This window comes from Plecotus auritus (assembly GCF_963455305.1).
Source record: "Plecotus auritus genome assembly, chromosome: 6".
NCBI lineage: Eukaryota > Metazoa > Chordata > Mammalia > Chiroptera > Vespertilionidae > Plecotus > Plecotus auritus.
In genome coordinates, this window is record NC_137773.1 from 142,417,078 (window position 1) to 142,433,503 (window position 16,426).

At 42.7% G+C, this 16,426-nt stretch overlaps 1 protein-coding gene and 1 pseudogene across 5 annotated transcripts in view; one reads left to right on the forward strand and one right to left on the reverse strand.

Moving 5' to 3' along the window:
* SYN2 (synapsin II) overlaps positions 1-16,426 on the forward strand; it is a 180,255-nt gene that overhangs the window by 75,476 nt on the left and 88,353 nt on the right. The gene's annotated exons all lie outside the window — the stretch shown is intronic.
* LOC308251117 (golgin subfamily A member 7-like) lies at positions 113-507 on the reverse strand (annotated as a pseudogene). The gene has a single exon. The product of its transcript is annotated as a golgin subfamily A member 7-like (transcript).

Sequence of the window (16,426 nt, forward strand, 5' to 3'; positions counted from 1 at the left end):
TGTGGTTCTGGCAGCAGATACAAAGGAATGATAATCTAGGGAGGAGATAGGGGACACTCTGTGATCAGCCAGTGGATAAATGGAGCTGGAGTTGGGATCTTTAATTTATGGTTTATCTTCCACAGCTCATACCTCTGTCTTCATAAATGGTAATTTCAGATCTCTTTCAATGAGATGTGTCAGGTGGAGGTCTTGGGGAGCATATATTTTCTCATTTTGATCTTGAATATATTTGGAGACTTTTTTTAAGAATCTTTTCATAATGAATTTCTGTGCATAAGAAGATGGTGTATGCTGTTAAACATGCTTCAAGATATGATTGACCCTCAAGCTTCTGTGTTTCTGCATAAAGGTTACTTAGAATTTGAACTGTTTCTTCAAACTGCTGCCTTTCAGGCTGGTTCTCCAGCTCTGCAGGAACTTGGTCTAGAACTGGCAGCATGTGCCACTGCTGTATCCTTGCTGAATGAATATCTTCATGAACACTGGTGCCTGCTGCAGCCTCATGGTGAGGACAAGACTGGCTGCCCCACCTCCTCTGCTCTCCAAGTGCTGTTGTATTGTCCACTCATGATTTATTTCTTATGTCCTCAGCCAGTCTGTAGGCTTTTTGAAGTAAGGGACTATATTTACATAGTTGGTGCACAGTAAATGTTTATTGATTGACCACCTGGAGCATTTAGGAAATGGGGAAAGGGGCTATTGGACCAAAGTTTGAGGTGAGGTGACTCTGGAATAATCTTTTAGATTTCTTATCAGTATCAAAGAACTATTGGAGCTCTGAGAATAGCTCTATACTATTTTTTCTTTTCACTTACTTTTCATTACTATTCTTAACAGGGGCCCTGTGTTACTTTCCTCCAGGGTCTGTTGGTCATCCTCATAACTCTTCCTCTCCTGCACAATCCCTTTGACCTTGAATTTATCATTTCCCCCCTTTGGGCCTCATGTCCTCATTAATAAAATAAGACCAAAATAATCCTTAAGTTTCTTTCCACTTCTAATATTCTATGATGTTACTGTCCAGAAGTTCTGCTGAAATATGGATCAAATTATGTATCAATTTCTTTGTCATAGAAGCCAAATTGGTTCACTGAACAGGTTCTGGAGAATAAAAACATCATTCATGCCCCAGATTTAGTGGGCATTTTAATATTGATAGTCTCCATGGATTTTTATCAAAGGAAATTTTGGACATAGGAATGGTGACATTTGTCCATCTTAGCACTTAGCAGCTGCAACCAAGAAATGAAAGCTTGGAAAAGGTGACTGACGTCATTAGACCAATTTGACCGTGTGGTATTATCCTCAGAACACACTCCAGCATCTGAGTTATTTTTATCTCCTGTGGGTCAGAGTCTGGGGCTTGTTTCTCTTCTCTGAGAAGGTGGTAGACAGTTTAATTGATGGCTTTGCCTGCCAGGACATTTGGTCTTAATAATGTGCTCAATTTTTCCATTGTTCCATTGGGAACTTAAACTGTAACAAGGAAATCTAGTAGTAAAAATACTTTGATGTAGAAAAAAATAAGCACCTTTTGCTGAAATTATTTTGTTCTGATCCCTGGTCTTGAGCATGTTATTCTTCTTTCCACATCAGTATCTTTTTTCTGAATATCCTGCCCCTCTTTGCTGATACTCTTATTAAATATTTTCAAAAGCCCACTCCCATCCCCATCTTCCAATTGCACTTTCTTCTTTCTCTGAAATTCTATTAAAAGGAGCCTATACTATGCAATATATGACTTAGTTCTCTACCATCTTATATTGTTATTATTTTTAAATATATTTCTTTATTGATTTCAGAGAGGAAGGGAGAGGGATAGAGAGATAGAAACATCAATGATGAGAGAGAATCATTGATTGGCTGCCTCTTGTACGCCCCCTATTGGGGATCGAGCCCACAACCCGGGCATGTGTCCTTGGCCAGAATCAAACCTGGGACCCTTCAGTTCGCAGGCCGATGCTCTATCCACTGAGCAAAACTGGCTAGGGCCCATCTTATATTATTATATCATTTTTTGTGTGTGTTCATTTTGTCTCCTTAAATTATTTGCATCTTGAAGGCACAATCTTCGTTCAGCTCTGTGATCCTACCAGAAACAGTATAGAGCAGTGGTCAGCAAACTCGTTAGTTAACAGAGCGGCAAACCATGGCTCGCGAGCTGCATGTGGCTCACAAGCCACAGTTTGCTGACCATTGGTATAGAGGAAGGAATAAAAGAGTGTAAGGGATTTAACATTTATTGAATTCATACCTTGTACTAGGGATATATTCATACTTTGTGCCGGGGATATGTACTTCATAGTTTATTTCTGAATTTTCACAACAGCCTAAAGATAGGAAATATTAGGTCCATTTTACATTTATAGAGAGAGCCTCAAATAAAATGAAACTGCAATTGACAGAGTTGAAGGGAGAAATTGACAATTCAATAATAGTTGAAGACTTCTGTACTTCACTTTAAATAACGGACATATAATCTAAATAGAAGATCAGTAAGGAAATAGAGTACTTGAACAACATTAGAAATCAACTAGACCTAACAGACATTTATAGAACCCTTCATCCAACAATAGTAGAATGTCTATTCTTCCCAAATGCACATGAAACATTCTTCAAGATAGACCAGCGATTTCTAACTGGTGTGCTGCAGCACACTGGTGCGCCGCAAGAATTTTTAAAACATGCTGTACCTGACTATTTAGTCAGGGACACTGACCTCTTTTCCCTTAGATTGTAAAAAAAAAAACACACCAAAAAACAACAGCCCAGCCAATGTGGCTCAGTGGTTGATCATTGACCCAGGAACCAGGAGGTCACAGTTCGATTCCTGGTCAGGGCACATGTGCAGGTTTGGGTTTGATTCCCAGTGGGGAGTGTGCAGGAGGCAGCCAGCTGATGATTCTATCTCATCGATATTTCTATCTCTCTCTCTCTTCCTTCCTCTTTCTCTAAAATAAATAAAACATTTAAAAAAAGCCAACAAGACAGTAGCTGTTTTGTGAAAATTAATCAAAATTATACCTTTTTTTGTGTGAGATTGTCAAAAATATATTTTTTGGTGTTTGCAGAATTTTAGTAATTAATGTGTGTCATGAGATGAAAAAGGTTTAAAATCACTGAAATAGACCATATATCCTAATATATAAAAACCCTTGGTCGAAACAACCGGTCACAACCGAGGCTTGACCAACAGGAAGTCAGTCCTGTGCCAGCACTGACTGCTGAGGGGGCTGCGAATCAGGGCCAGAGAGAGGCCTGAAGAGAGAAGCAGGGACTGATCCATTGCCTTTGTGGCAGCTTTTGATCAGCACTTGCCTCTCTCTTTCTCTCCCAGTCTGGCCAGCAGCCACGCCTTCATTTCTCTCCAGGCCTCCACCAGGGCTGCTGATCAGCCCCGCCTTTCTGATCAGGCCCCATTGATAGGCCCAGAGATGCATAGGAACCAACCAATCATAACAGAATCTGGGTGCTATGAGGAGTGAATGGCTGCCTAGGAGGTGGAGCTTTTGACGTTGATTGACATAGGAACCGACCAATCAGAACCAAATCTGGGTGCTGTGAAGAACCAATGGCTGTTTAGGAGGCAGAGCTTTTGACTCTTGACTGGCATAGGAACCAACCAATCAGAACCAAATCTGGGTGCTGTGAAGAACCAATGGCTGTTTAGGAGGCAGAGCTTTTGACTCTTGACTGGCATAGGGACTGACCAATCAGAACCAAGTCTGGGTGCTGTGAAGAACCAATGGCTGTTTAGGAGGCAGAGCTTTTGACTCTTGACTGGCATAGGAACCGACCAATCAGAACCAAATCTGGGTGCTGTGAAGAACCAATGGCTGTCTAGGAGGCGGAGCTTTTGACACTGACTGGCATAGGAACCAACCAATCAAGTCTGGGTGCTGTGAGGAGCCAATGGCTGCCTAGGAGGCAGAGCTTTTGATGCTGACTGGCATAGAAACTGACCAGTCAGAACCAAATTGGTCAGCAGAGGAGGGCATTTGGGGGCGAGATCAGGCCTGCAGGGGAGGGCAGTTGGGGGCGAGATCATGCTGGCAGGGGCGGGCCGTTGGGGACGAGATCAGGTGGCAGGGGAGGGCAGTTAGGGATGATCAGGCAGGTAGAGGCAGTTGGGGTGAGATCAGGCCGGCAGGGAGGGCCATTGGGGGTGAGATCAGGCCAGTAGGGGAGGGCAGTTGGGAGCAACCAGGCCATCAGGGGAAGGCAGTGGGGGCAAGATCAGGTCGGCAGGGGATGGCAGTTAGGGATGATCAGGCAGGCAGAGGCAGTTGGGGGCGAGATCAGACCAGCAGGGAGGGCCATTGGGGGGCGAGATTCAGGCCAGCAGGGGAGGGCAATTGGGGGCAAGATCAGGCTGGTAGGGGTGGGCAGTTGGGAGCAACCGGGCCTACAGGGGAGGGCAGTTGGGTGAGAGATCAGGCCGGCAGGGGAGGGCAGTTGGGGGCAACCAGGCTGGCAGGGGAGGGAAGTTGGGGGCGAGATCAGGCCAGCAGGAGAGGGCAGTTAGGGGTGATCAGGCAGAGGCAGTTAGGGGTGATCAGGCAGGCAGGCAGAAGGGTTAGGGGCAATCAGGCAGGCAGGCAGAGGCAGGTGAGCAGTTAGGAGCCAGTAGTCTCATATTGCGAGAGGGATGTCCGACTGCCGGTTTAGGCCCGATTCCACAGGCAGTCGGACATCCCCCAAGGGCTCCCCATTTGGAGAGGGTGCAGGTTGGGCTGAGGGACGCCCCCGCTTCATGCATGAATTTCATGCACTGGGCCACTAGTTAGTCTATAAAGCAAGTCTCAGTAAATTTTAAAGGATTTTAAACCATGCAAAGTTTGTTCTCCAACTGCAATGAAATGAAATTAGAAACCTGTAAAGGAAGAAAAATTAATAAATTAATAAATGTGGGAAGTTAAACAGTACCTCTACCTCTTTCCGTAAGCATGAGTTTTTTCAGCCTTTGAGGCACTACAAGGAAGAAATAACCAAATGCAGTCCATTTCGGAGATTTTAAAAAGCAGCATGCCTGGCAACTAGGAGTGCAGTGTGTCAATCACAGGGAGGCTCAAGGAAGGGCCAAAGGGCTGAAAGCAGGAGACTCCATCCTTTTCTTCTCAGATCAGGAAACAGTGCTCCAGCAACCCTTCAGTTCAGGGTGATAGCAGCCCAGGGGCACAGGTCAGAAGAGGGATGGATGGACAAGGTTCTTGGTATACTGACTCCAGCGCAGCCACCAGTTCTTCCAGCTGGATCTCTAGAATAATATGTTCTTAACAACCATTGAATTAAAGAAGACATCAAATGGCCCTAGCTGATTTGACTCAGTGGATAGAGCATTGGCCTGCAGACTGAAGGGTCCCAGGTTCGATTCCAGTCATGGGCACATGCCCGGATTGCCGGCTTGATCCCCAGTAGGGGGCGTGCAGGAGGCAGCCGATTAATGATTCTCTCTATTGATGTTTCTATCTCTCTATCCCTTCCCTTCCTCTCTCTAAAATAAATAAAAATCATATGAAAGAAGGAATATTACTATCTTAGGGAAATAAAGAGAATGTAAGGGGCACACTATTAACTCTTGTATGCCAGTAAATTAAATAACTTAGTTAAAATGGATAAATTCCTAGAAAGACAGAATACTGAAAATAAATCTATAAACATATAAAATTAAAGAAATTGAATTAATAATATATTTTTAAAGCCCCCAACAAAATCTCAGGACCAGATGGCTTCAGTGGTGATTTGTAGCAGATATTTAAAGGATTAACGCTGATTCTTCACAAACTCTTAAAAAAAAAAAAAAAAAAAGAAGAGAATGGAACATTTTAAATATCACCATAAGAAGCCAATATTAGCTGATATCAAAACCAGGTAACACATTACCGAAAAAGAAAACTACACACCAATATCTCTTCTGAACACCCTCAACAAAATAATAGCAAATTGAATTCAGCATTATATAAAAAGGATGATCCAAGTGGGATATCATATCCACTGGATAGCATATCCGCATGATCCAAGTGGGATATCTCAGGAATATAAGGTTGGTTCAATATACAAAAGTCACAGTTCACTATCTCAATAGACAGAAAAAGCATTTGACAAAATTCAACATTTTTTCATGATAAAAAGACTTAACTTAGGAGTCAAAGGGAACTTCCTTAACCTAACAAAGGGCATCTATAAAAACAACAATACTATAGCTAACAACATACTAATGGTGAAAAACCAGAACTTTTCCCTCTAAGATCAGGAACATGACAAGGATGGTCACTCTCACCATTTCTTTTTTTTTTTTTTTAAATATATTTTATTGATTTTTTACAGAGAGGAAGGGAGAGGGATAGAGAGTTAGAAACATCGATGAGAGAGAAACATCGATCAGCTGCCTCCTGCACACTCCCTACTGGGGATGTGCCCGCAACCAAGGTACATGGCCTTGACCAGAATCGAACCAGGGACCCTTCATTCCACAGGCCAACACTCTGTCCAATGAGCCAAACCAGTCAGGGCCACTCTCACCATTTCATTGAATTTTTTACTGGAGATTCTAGCTAGGGCAGTGGTCGGCAAACTCATTAGTCAACAGAGTGGCAAACCACGACTCGTGAGCCACATGTGGCTCGCGAGCTGCAGTTTGCCGACCACTGAGCTAGGGCAATTAGGAAAGAAAAACAAATAAAGTCGGAGGAGAAACCAAGATGGCGGCATAGGTAAACACCTAAACTGCTGCCTCGCACAACAATATCAAAACTACAACTAAAAGACAAAACGGACACCATCCAGAACCACAGGAAAGCTGGCTGAGTGGAAATTTTACAACTAGAAGAAAAGAGGAAAGCACATTGAGCCTCAGAGGAGCTGCAAAAGGTTGAGGTACGGAGAATCACACGCGGAGAGAACAGGTGGCTGTGTGCACAAGCGGCTGAGTGCGCGGCTGGCTTTCTAAAGCAGGAGGGAGATGGAAGCTCCCGACTGCACTGAACTCCAGTCCTGGGCGAGATGCTGGGAAACCAGACTCATTTGGGGGGAATCTGGACTGTCAGGAAAAGAGAAAGCACACTGAGACTCGGGAGCTACGGAAGGCAGAGGTCCGGAGGCGTGCGCGCGCAAAGAGGACTGACTGCTGAATGCATGGGAGGCTGAGTGCACGGCTGGCTTTCTAAAGCGGGAGGGAGACGGGAGCTCCCGACTGCGCTGAACTCCAGTTCCGGGCAAGTTTCTGGGAACCCCTACTCATTCGGGGAGAAACTGGACTGTCTGGCAGCAGGTGAAACTCGAGGGCGGCTTTCTCTCAGAGGTGCTTGCAGCGATTACCAAGGAACACTGAGACCCAGGGGCCTCATAGGGCAGGGCTGACGGGAAACCAAGGCTGTCTGCTCTGCCCTGAAACTCCGCCCCATCCAAGCTGAGCACAGAGGCTTTCTCAATTTTGCAAGTCTTGTCTCATAAGAGTGTCTCCAACACAGAGGTTCTCCCAGTGTAGACACAGCTGATCCTCACAGCCAATTGGCCTGGAGGTCAATTCCTCCCAGTGATACCAACAACAATCAAGACTTAACTACAACAAGGCTGAGCACACAGTCCACAAAGGGGTGCACCAAGAGTGTCCATCTCAGGTAACTGGGGAGGCTGAGCCACTGGGCCCTGTAGGACACCTACCACACAAAGCTACTCTACCAACTCAGGGAAGCAATGAAAATGCAGAGACAAAGAAACAGGTCACAAATGAAAGAAATGGAGGAAAACAAATGACTGGATATAGAGTTCAAAACCATGGTTATAAGGTTTTTCAAGAATTTTCTAGAAAAGGCCAATAAATTTAGTGAGACCCTCGAGGATATGAAAAAGGACCAACTAGAAATTAAACATACACTGACTGAAATAAAAAATATTATACAGAGACCTAACAGCAGACTAGAGGACCACAAGAATCAAGTCAAAGATTTGAAATACAAAGAAGCAAAAAACACTCAGCTGGAAAAGCAAAAAGAAAAAAGAATCCAAAAATTTGAAGATAGTGTAAGGAGCCTCTGGGACAACCTCAAGCGTACCAACATCAGAATTATGGGGGTGCCAGAAGAAGAGAGAGTGCAAGATACTGAAAACCTATTTGAAGAAATAATGACCGAAAACTTCCCCACCTTGTGAAAGAAATAGGCTTACAAGTCCAGGAAGCGCAGAGAACCCCAAACAAAAGGAATCCAAAGAGGACCACACCAAGACACATCATAATTAAAATGCCAAGAGCAAAAGACAATATTAAAAGCAGCAGCGAGAAAAACAGTTAGTTACCTACAAGGGAGCACCCATACGATTGTCAGCTGATTTCTCAACAGAAACTGTGCAGGCCAGAAGAGAGTGGCAAGAAATATTCAAAGTGATGAATAGCAAGAACCTACAACCAAGATTACTCTACCCAGCAAAGCTATCATTCAGAATTGAAGGTCAGATAAAGAGCTTCACAGATAAGAAAAAGCTAAAGGAGTTCATCACCCCCAAACCAGTATTATATGAAATGCTGAAAGGTATTCTTTAAGAAGAGGAAGAAGCTGAAACCGGTTTGGCTCAGTGGATAGAGCGTCGGCCTGCGGACTGAAGGGTCCCGGGTTCGATTCCGGTCAAGGGCATGTACCTTGGTTGCGGGCACATCCCCAGTGGGAGGTGTGCAGGAGGCAACTGATCGATGTTTCTCTCTCATCGATGTTTCTAACTCTCTATCCCTCTCCCTTCCTCTCTGTAAAATATCAATATATATATATATATATATATATATATATATATATATATATATATATATAAAAGAAGAGGAAGAAGAAGAAAAAGGTAAAGATAAAATTATGAACAACAAATACACCTCTATCAACAAGTGAATCTAAAAATCAAGTGAATAAAAAATCTGATGAACAGAATAAACTGGTGAATATAATAGAATCAGGGGCATAGAAAGGGAGTGGACCGACAATTCTCGGGGGGAAAGGGGTGTGGGAGGGTGCGGGAAGAGACTGGACAAAAAGCGTACATCTGTGGATGAGGGACGGGGGGGGGGGGGGAGGTAAGGGCAGAGGGTGGGGTGGGAACCTGGTGGAGGGGAGCTATGGGGGGGAGAAAAGAGGAACAATTGTAATAATCTGAACAGTAAAGACCTATTAAATTAAAAAAAAAAAAGAAATAAAGTCATACATCTTGGAAAGAAAAAATTCAGTTCTATACACTAGTAATGAATAATTGAAAATGAAATTTAGAGAACAATTTTATTTGTAATAGGTGTCAAAAGAAATTAAATATGAATAAATTTAACAAAGTGCAAGACTTGTACACTGAAAACTATAAAACACTTGTTCAAAGAAGTTAAAGAAGATTTAAATAAATAGAAAATACATTCCATGTTTATGAATTAGATACAGGGGGTGGGCAAACTTTTTGACTCGAGGGGCCACAATGGGTTCTTAAAACTGGACCGGAGGGCCAGAACAAAAGCATGGATGGAGTGTTTGTGTGAGCTAATATAAATTCAAAGTAAAGGAGCGGAGGGGGAGAGGCAAGGAGAACCGGATTAGAACAGCCGGTTCCAGCCCGCGCGGGCCGTAGTTTGCCATGGCTGGATTAGAAGATATTGTTTAAGATGGCATTACTCTCTAAATTGATCTGTAAGATTCAGTGCACTCCAATGTCCAAATTACACCTGGGCCTTTTTGTGCAGAAATTAAAGCTGATTTTAAAATCATATGGAAATTCAAGGAACCCACAAAAGCCTAAACAATTTTAAAAAGACAGAGAACTCACAATTCCCAATTTCAAATGTCACTACAAGGCTTGATTACAAAGCTACTGTACTAAAAAACAATGTGTTTACTGGCATATAATAGACATACTAGAGGCCCGGTGCATGAAATTCATGCACAGGTAGGGTTCCTAGGCCTGTCTGGCGATCAGGGCTGATCAGGTTCCCTGCCTCCCTGCCTCCCTGCCTCCCCACCTCCTTTCCTCTCCACCCACACACCACCGGAGTGGTGCCCCTGCTTCCCCACCTCCTCCTTCCCTCACTCCCTCAACGCCCCATGCACCCACCCACTGATCACCTGCCATGTTTTGCATTGCCCTCTGGTGGTCAGTGCATGTGTCATAGCGAATGATCAAACTCCCGTTCTCTTGGTCAAACTTCCAAGGGGACACTTTGCATATTAGCCTTTTAAATAAATAGATAGATAAAGGAAATTCAATTGATTGTCCAAAAATAAATCCATACATCTTTCAATTGATTTTTAACAAGGGTGCCAAAATAATTAGATGGGCAAAGAAGAGTCTTTTCAGTAAATGGTACTGGAGCAACAGACTATCCATATGCAAAAGAATTAGATTGGACTTCTACCTCACACTATATCAACAACTAACTTAAAATGGATCAGAGACTCAAGTATAAGAGTCTAAAACTGTAAGATGCTTGGAAGAAACTATAGGTATTATTCTTTATGACCTTAATTATACAATGGTTCCTTAAATATGACACCAAAAGCACAAGCAATAAAAGAAAAAAATTTGATAAATTTCATCAAGATTTAAAATTTTTGTGCTTCACATGATACTATCAATACAGTAAAAAAGGAATAATAAAATACTTAGGAATAAATAGGAGAAAATATTTGTAAGTCATTGATCTGAAGCGGGTCTAGTAAACAGGGTATTATGTGTATTTCTCTCTATATGTATACAAAGAGAACAGTTATATACAGAGAAAACAGTCATAGCTCTGACTGGTTTTTCTCAGTGGGTAGAGTGTCAGCTCAAGGACCAAAGGATCTCGGATTCAATTCTTGGTCAAAGGCACATAACTCGGTTGTGGGTTTGATCCCTGTCTCTCACCCAAGCCTTGTGTGGGAAGCAACCAATCGATGTGTCTCTCCCACGTCAATGCTGCTCTCCCCGCTTCTGCCCTTTTTTGTACTCTGTCTGAAAATCAATGGGAAAAAAATATCCTTGGGTGAGGATTGAAAAAACAAAAACACCATAACTTGAAAAGACAACCCAATGAAAAAATGGTCAATGGATCTAAATAGACATTTCTCTAAAGAACATATACAGATGTCCAACAAGCAGTTGAAAAGATGTTCAGCATCATTTACCAGGGAAATGCAAATCAAAACCACAGTGGTATATTATTACACCCTCTAGGATTGTTATAATAAAAAAGATGGACAAGCCCTAGCTGGTTTGGCTTAGTGGATAGAGCATCGGCCTGTGGATGGAAGGGTCCTGGATTCAATTCCAGTCAAGGGCAAGTACCTCGGTTGTAGGCTCTTCCCTGGCCCGGGCCCTGGTGGGGCACATGCAGGAGGCAGTCCATCGATGTGTTTTTCTCACATCGATATTTCGCTCTGTCTTTACCTCTCTCTTCTATGCTCTCTAAAAATGAATGGAAAAATATCCTTGGGTGAAGATTAAAAAAATTAAAATAAAGATGGACAATAACAAGTGCTGGCAAGGAAATGGAGAAATGGGAACCCTAATATACTGCTTCTGGGAATTTAAAATGTTGTAGCCACTTTGGAAAAGTCTGTCAGTTCCTCACAAGATTAAACAGAATTACAATATAACCCAGAAATTCCATTCTTCAGTATAAACCCCAGAGAACTAAAGCTATATATCCTTACAAAAATTGCACATTAAAAATGCTCCATAGCAGCATTTTCATATTGGCCCCAAAAGTGGAACAAACCCAAATGTCTACTAATTCTAAGGCCTTGATTCTCAATAGCATGGCATCACTTGGGAGCTTAGGAATACAGAATATTAGGCTCACCTCAGACTTACTGAATTGGAATCTACATTTTAACACATTCCCCAGGTGATTCATATGAACACTAAAGGTTGAGGAGCACACTTCCAAGGTGCTTACGTTGTTTCGGATGGAGATTATGTAATCAATTAACTTCAAATGTAGTTAAAGTCAACAATATAATTTCAAGATTAACCATGGAAAGAAAAGAAATAGCCTTATACAGTATAACTTTTAAATCAGCATAGAACTCAGAAAATTAACAAGAAGGGGGAAAGAAAAGAGTAAAAAAGATGTATAGGGCAAATGAAAAGCACATTTGAGGTGAAGCATAACAGTAATCCCAATAAGTGTAAGTGGCCAAATTTTACCAGTTACAAGAGATTACTAAATAGGATTTTAAAATAATTTTACTATATGCCTTTTATAAGAAACACTAGTGGCCCAGTGCACGAATTCATGCACATTGAAGAAATTAATTAGAAGGTGGTGGCAGGGCAGGACTGGGCGAGACTGTCCGGACACACCCTGGAGCCAACCTCCCTCGGTCCCTCCCCGGCCGGCTGCACCTGGGGCGGCACCTTGGCTCAAAGGGCTTCTGTGGAGTGAGCTGGGTCCCTCTGGCAGGTGGGGTCCCTCGGCCTGGCCGGGCCAAAACCGGCTCTCTGACATCTCTCAAGGGGTCCCGGAGTGCTAGAGGGCACTCTGCAAAGTTGCTGTCACTCGGCAGCTCCTGTGTTGAGCGTCTTCCCCCTGATGGTCAGTGTGTGTCATACCTATTGGCCAGTCAGATGGTTGGACAGTCACTTAGCCTTTTATATATATATATATATATAGATAGATAGATAGATAGATAGATAGATAGATATAGATATATAGATAGATAGATAGATAGATAGATAGACAAAACATAAGATCGTGAAAGTGAAAATAGGAAAAAAGATATATCAGGCAAACACTAAACATCAGAGTGCTAGGGTAGCAACAATACCTCAACAAAGCTGTTTAGAAAGACAACTATAATGGTGGGATAGCCATATTAATATCAGACAAAATATATTTAAGGCAAAATGGTTCAACTTAGAATATTTAATAATTCTAAAATAGCCTCAAAATATATAAAGCAAATTGAAGAACCACAGGAAGAAATTTATAAATGCAATATACTTGTTAGGAGATTTCAATACATCTTAATTATTTGAAGTTCAAAAATCAAAAAAAACAATAAAGTTATAGAACATTTAAACAACATAATTAATATGCATGATCTAACAGGCACATATACAGATCCTGCATCCAACAACTAGAGAATATACATCCTTCTTAAGTACATGTGAAGCATTGTTCAAAACCAAACAAAACTTAAAACAACTAAGAAGGAAGAGATGGTGGTGATATAGATAAGAGTGATATAGATAAGATGGGCTTTATAAGATTTTTATTTTAGATCTTTTCTTGATTTTGAGCATTATACTTGTAATCACTGGTTTTGAAGCTTTAATCATCCCTGTGAAACTCAGCCACTTTCAAAATTTGCAGACTCTGCCATAAATTGAGAGGGAATTGCTTGCATCTTTGATAACATAATTGAATTGTATGAGCAATCTAATTTCATCTGTTCATAAAGTTTAAATTAGGAGAATGCCAACTCATGCAGCAGCTGCAGTGTTAGACAAGGGCTTTATATCCAGTCACTGTAATTCTGGGGCAGAACCTCTTCTTCAGCATTCTTGACTCCTAAACTTAGACCTCTTTGCATATCAAAAAGCCTGGTAAAGTAAATTTTGGCCTTTCCAAATATACCCCACTCCCACATAGCCAGAAGTAACCTCCATCTCCTCTGAGTCACAACCGTCTTTTATGTATGCACAATGTTTGGCACAAAATGGACATCTAACAAATGTTTGAATGACAGAAGTGAAAGAGGGAAAAAGAGAAGGTCCATGCCTTCCAGGGTTTTTGTCCTGGGTAGCATCCCAGGAAATGCAAGAACCCTTGATTTAATAAGAAAAGGCCTTGCTCTAGGGCAGTGGTCGGCAAACTCATTAGTCAACAGAGTGGCAAACCGCGTTGTCGAGAGCCGCATGTGGCTCGTGAGCTGCAGTTTGCCGACCACTGCTCTAGGGCAACTCTGGTGCTTTATATTAAAGGAAAGCATCAGAAGCTTCCATTGAAACAATCCATGATATTTTCAAAGACTTTTCACTGTAGAATTCACATAGCCTCACATGGAATTTTTTTCTCAGGATTTCTGGAGAACACATGAACTCTTTTATAATATAGAGAAAACTTTTCTAACCTGGCTTGAAGTGGGGCTATGTGCTATCCCAGACCCACCTTGCCATCTAAATAGAACTATGAACTCATACAATTCCTATGGACGTGTTTTGTGATATTGTTGGCTTTTTTTAAAGAAGAGAATTTTATTTTAATTTTTCAATTACAGTTTGCATTCAATATTATTTTGTATTAGTTTCAGGTGTACAGCATAGTGGTTAGACAATCACGTTTTACAAAGTGTTCCTTCTGATATTTCAAGTACGCATCTGGCACTATACATAGTTATTACAATATTATTGACTATATCCCTGATGCTGTACATTACATCCTACTGACTCTTTTGTGACTAAAAATTTGTAGTTTTTTAATCCCTTTCCCTTTTTGACACAGCCCCCAACCTCCTCCCTTCTGGCAGCCATCAGTCTGTTCTCTATATCTTTGAGTTTGTTTCTATTTTGTTTGTTGGTTTGTTTTGCTCTTCAGATTCCATATATGAGTGAAATCATATGGTATTTGACTTTGTCTGACTTATTTCACTTAGCATAATATGTGGTATTAGTTTTCTATTGCTGCATAACAATACTCACTTACTAGCTCAGAGTTCTGTAGGTCATTAGTCTGACATAATGTGGTTGGGTTCTCAGAGTATCATAAGGTCAAAATCAAGGTGTGCTGGCTGGGCTAAGTTCTCGTCTGGAGATGCAGGGAGATAAAAATTTTATAATTTTACTAGAGGCCCAGTTCCCTCAAGCCCAGCCTGCACCCTCTCCAATATGGGACAGCCCTCTCACAATCTGGGACTACTGGCTCGTAACCACTCACCTGCTTGGCTGCCTGATTGCCCCTATCCACTCTGCCTGCCAGCCTGATTACCCCTAACCGATCCCCTGCCGACCTGATTGACACCTAACTGTTCCTCTGCCAGCCTGATTGACACCTAACTGCTCCCCTGCAGGCCTGGTCCTCCCCAACTGCCCTTCCCTGTAGGCCTGGTCCCCCCAACTGCCCTCCCCTGCAGGCCTGGTCACCCCCAACTGCCCTCCCCTGCTGGCCATCTTGTGACAATGTGGGGGTGGCCATCTTGTGATGACGTGGGGGCGGCCATCTTGTGGCAGCCATCTTGTGATGACATAGGGTGGCCATCTTGTGACGACATGGGGGCAGCCATCTTGTGATGTGAGGGCGTGAGGGTCAATTTGCATATTACCTCTTTATTATATAGGATTCTTGTTTGCAGAATTCAATCTCATCCTATATAATAAAAGCCTAATATGCAAATTGTCCCCTTCACCGGGACTATGACCAGGAGTTTGATTGCTTGCTATGATGTGCGCTGACCACCAGGGGGTGGCATGAAACATGGTGGGTATCGGTGATGCGGCACTGGCAGTGGGCGGCAATGGAGGTGCTGCTGGCTCCCCTTGGCCCTGATGAGAGCAGGACCATGGTGGGATGGTGGAACAGGTGAGCAGGTGGCGCCAGGCCAAGATCGTGCGAGCAGGGACCCGATTGCCCCGACGACGGGGGACGGAGCCACTGCCTGACTCCCAGGCACTGAGGGAGCTGGGTGGGGCGCCCAGCCCCAATTGATCACCCCTCAAGTGGGATGGTGGAGCAGGTGAGGGGGCAGTGCCAGGCCAAGGCGGGGTGCCAGGTGGGGCAGTGGGGCTGCAAGGCTGGGGGCGCGAGTTGGGGCCTGATCCCCACAGGCCACCCCAAGGGACCCCACCCATGCACAAATTCGTGTTCCGGGCCTCTAGTATAGTTATAAGACTGAGATCCCTGTTTCCTTGCTAGCTGTCAGCCAGAGGCTGCTCTCTGCTCCTACAGCCTTAACATGTGGCCTTCTTAGTTTTCAACTCATCATGGGCAGGTAGAGTCTTTCTTGTGCTTCAAATCTCTGACTTTCTGTCATCAGCTGGAGAAACCTCTTTGCTTTTAAAAGGATTGTGTGATTAGTTTAGGTCCATCTGGGCAATCTTCTTACATTAAAGTTAACTGTGCATTATAATAATCTGTGGGTATAAAATTCATCATATTCAACAATTCTGGAATTAGGGTGGGAAATCTTAGAATGCTGCCTACCACATTTGTTTATGTTTTATCTCATTTACTAGATCCTAAGAGTCTTGAGGACATGTTAATGCCTGGTACATCATAACACTTAATGAATACTGATTTTCATACCATCAGTGACTAAAAAATAATGTTCAAAGTTATGTATGAGATTTAAAATTTTATTGCTAGCTAGAGGGGTGTGTGTGTGTGTGTGTGTGTGTGTGTGTGTGTGTGTTTGTGTGTGTGTGTGTGTGTGTTTGTGTGTGTTTTCGGGGTAAGGACAAGTTGGATTAGTTAATCTTTTACATT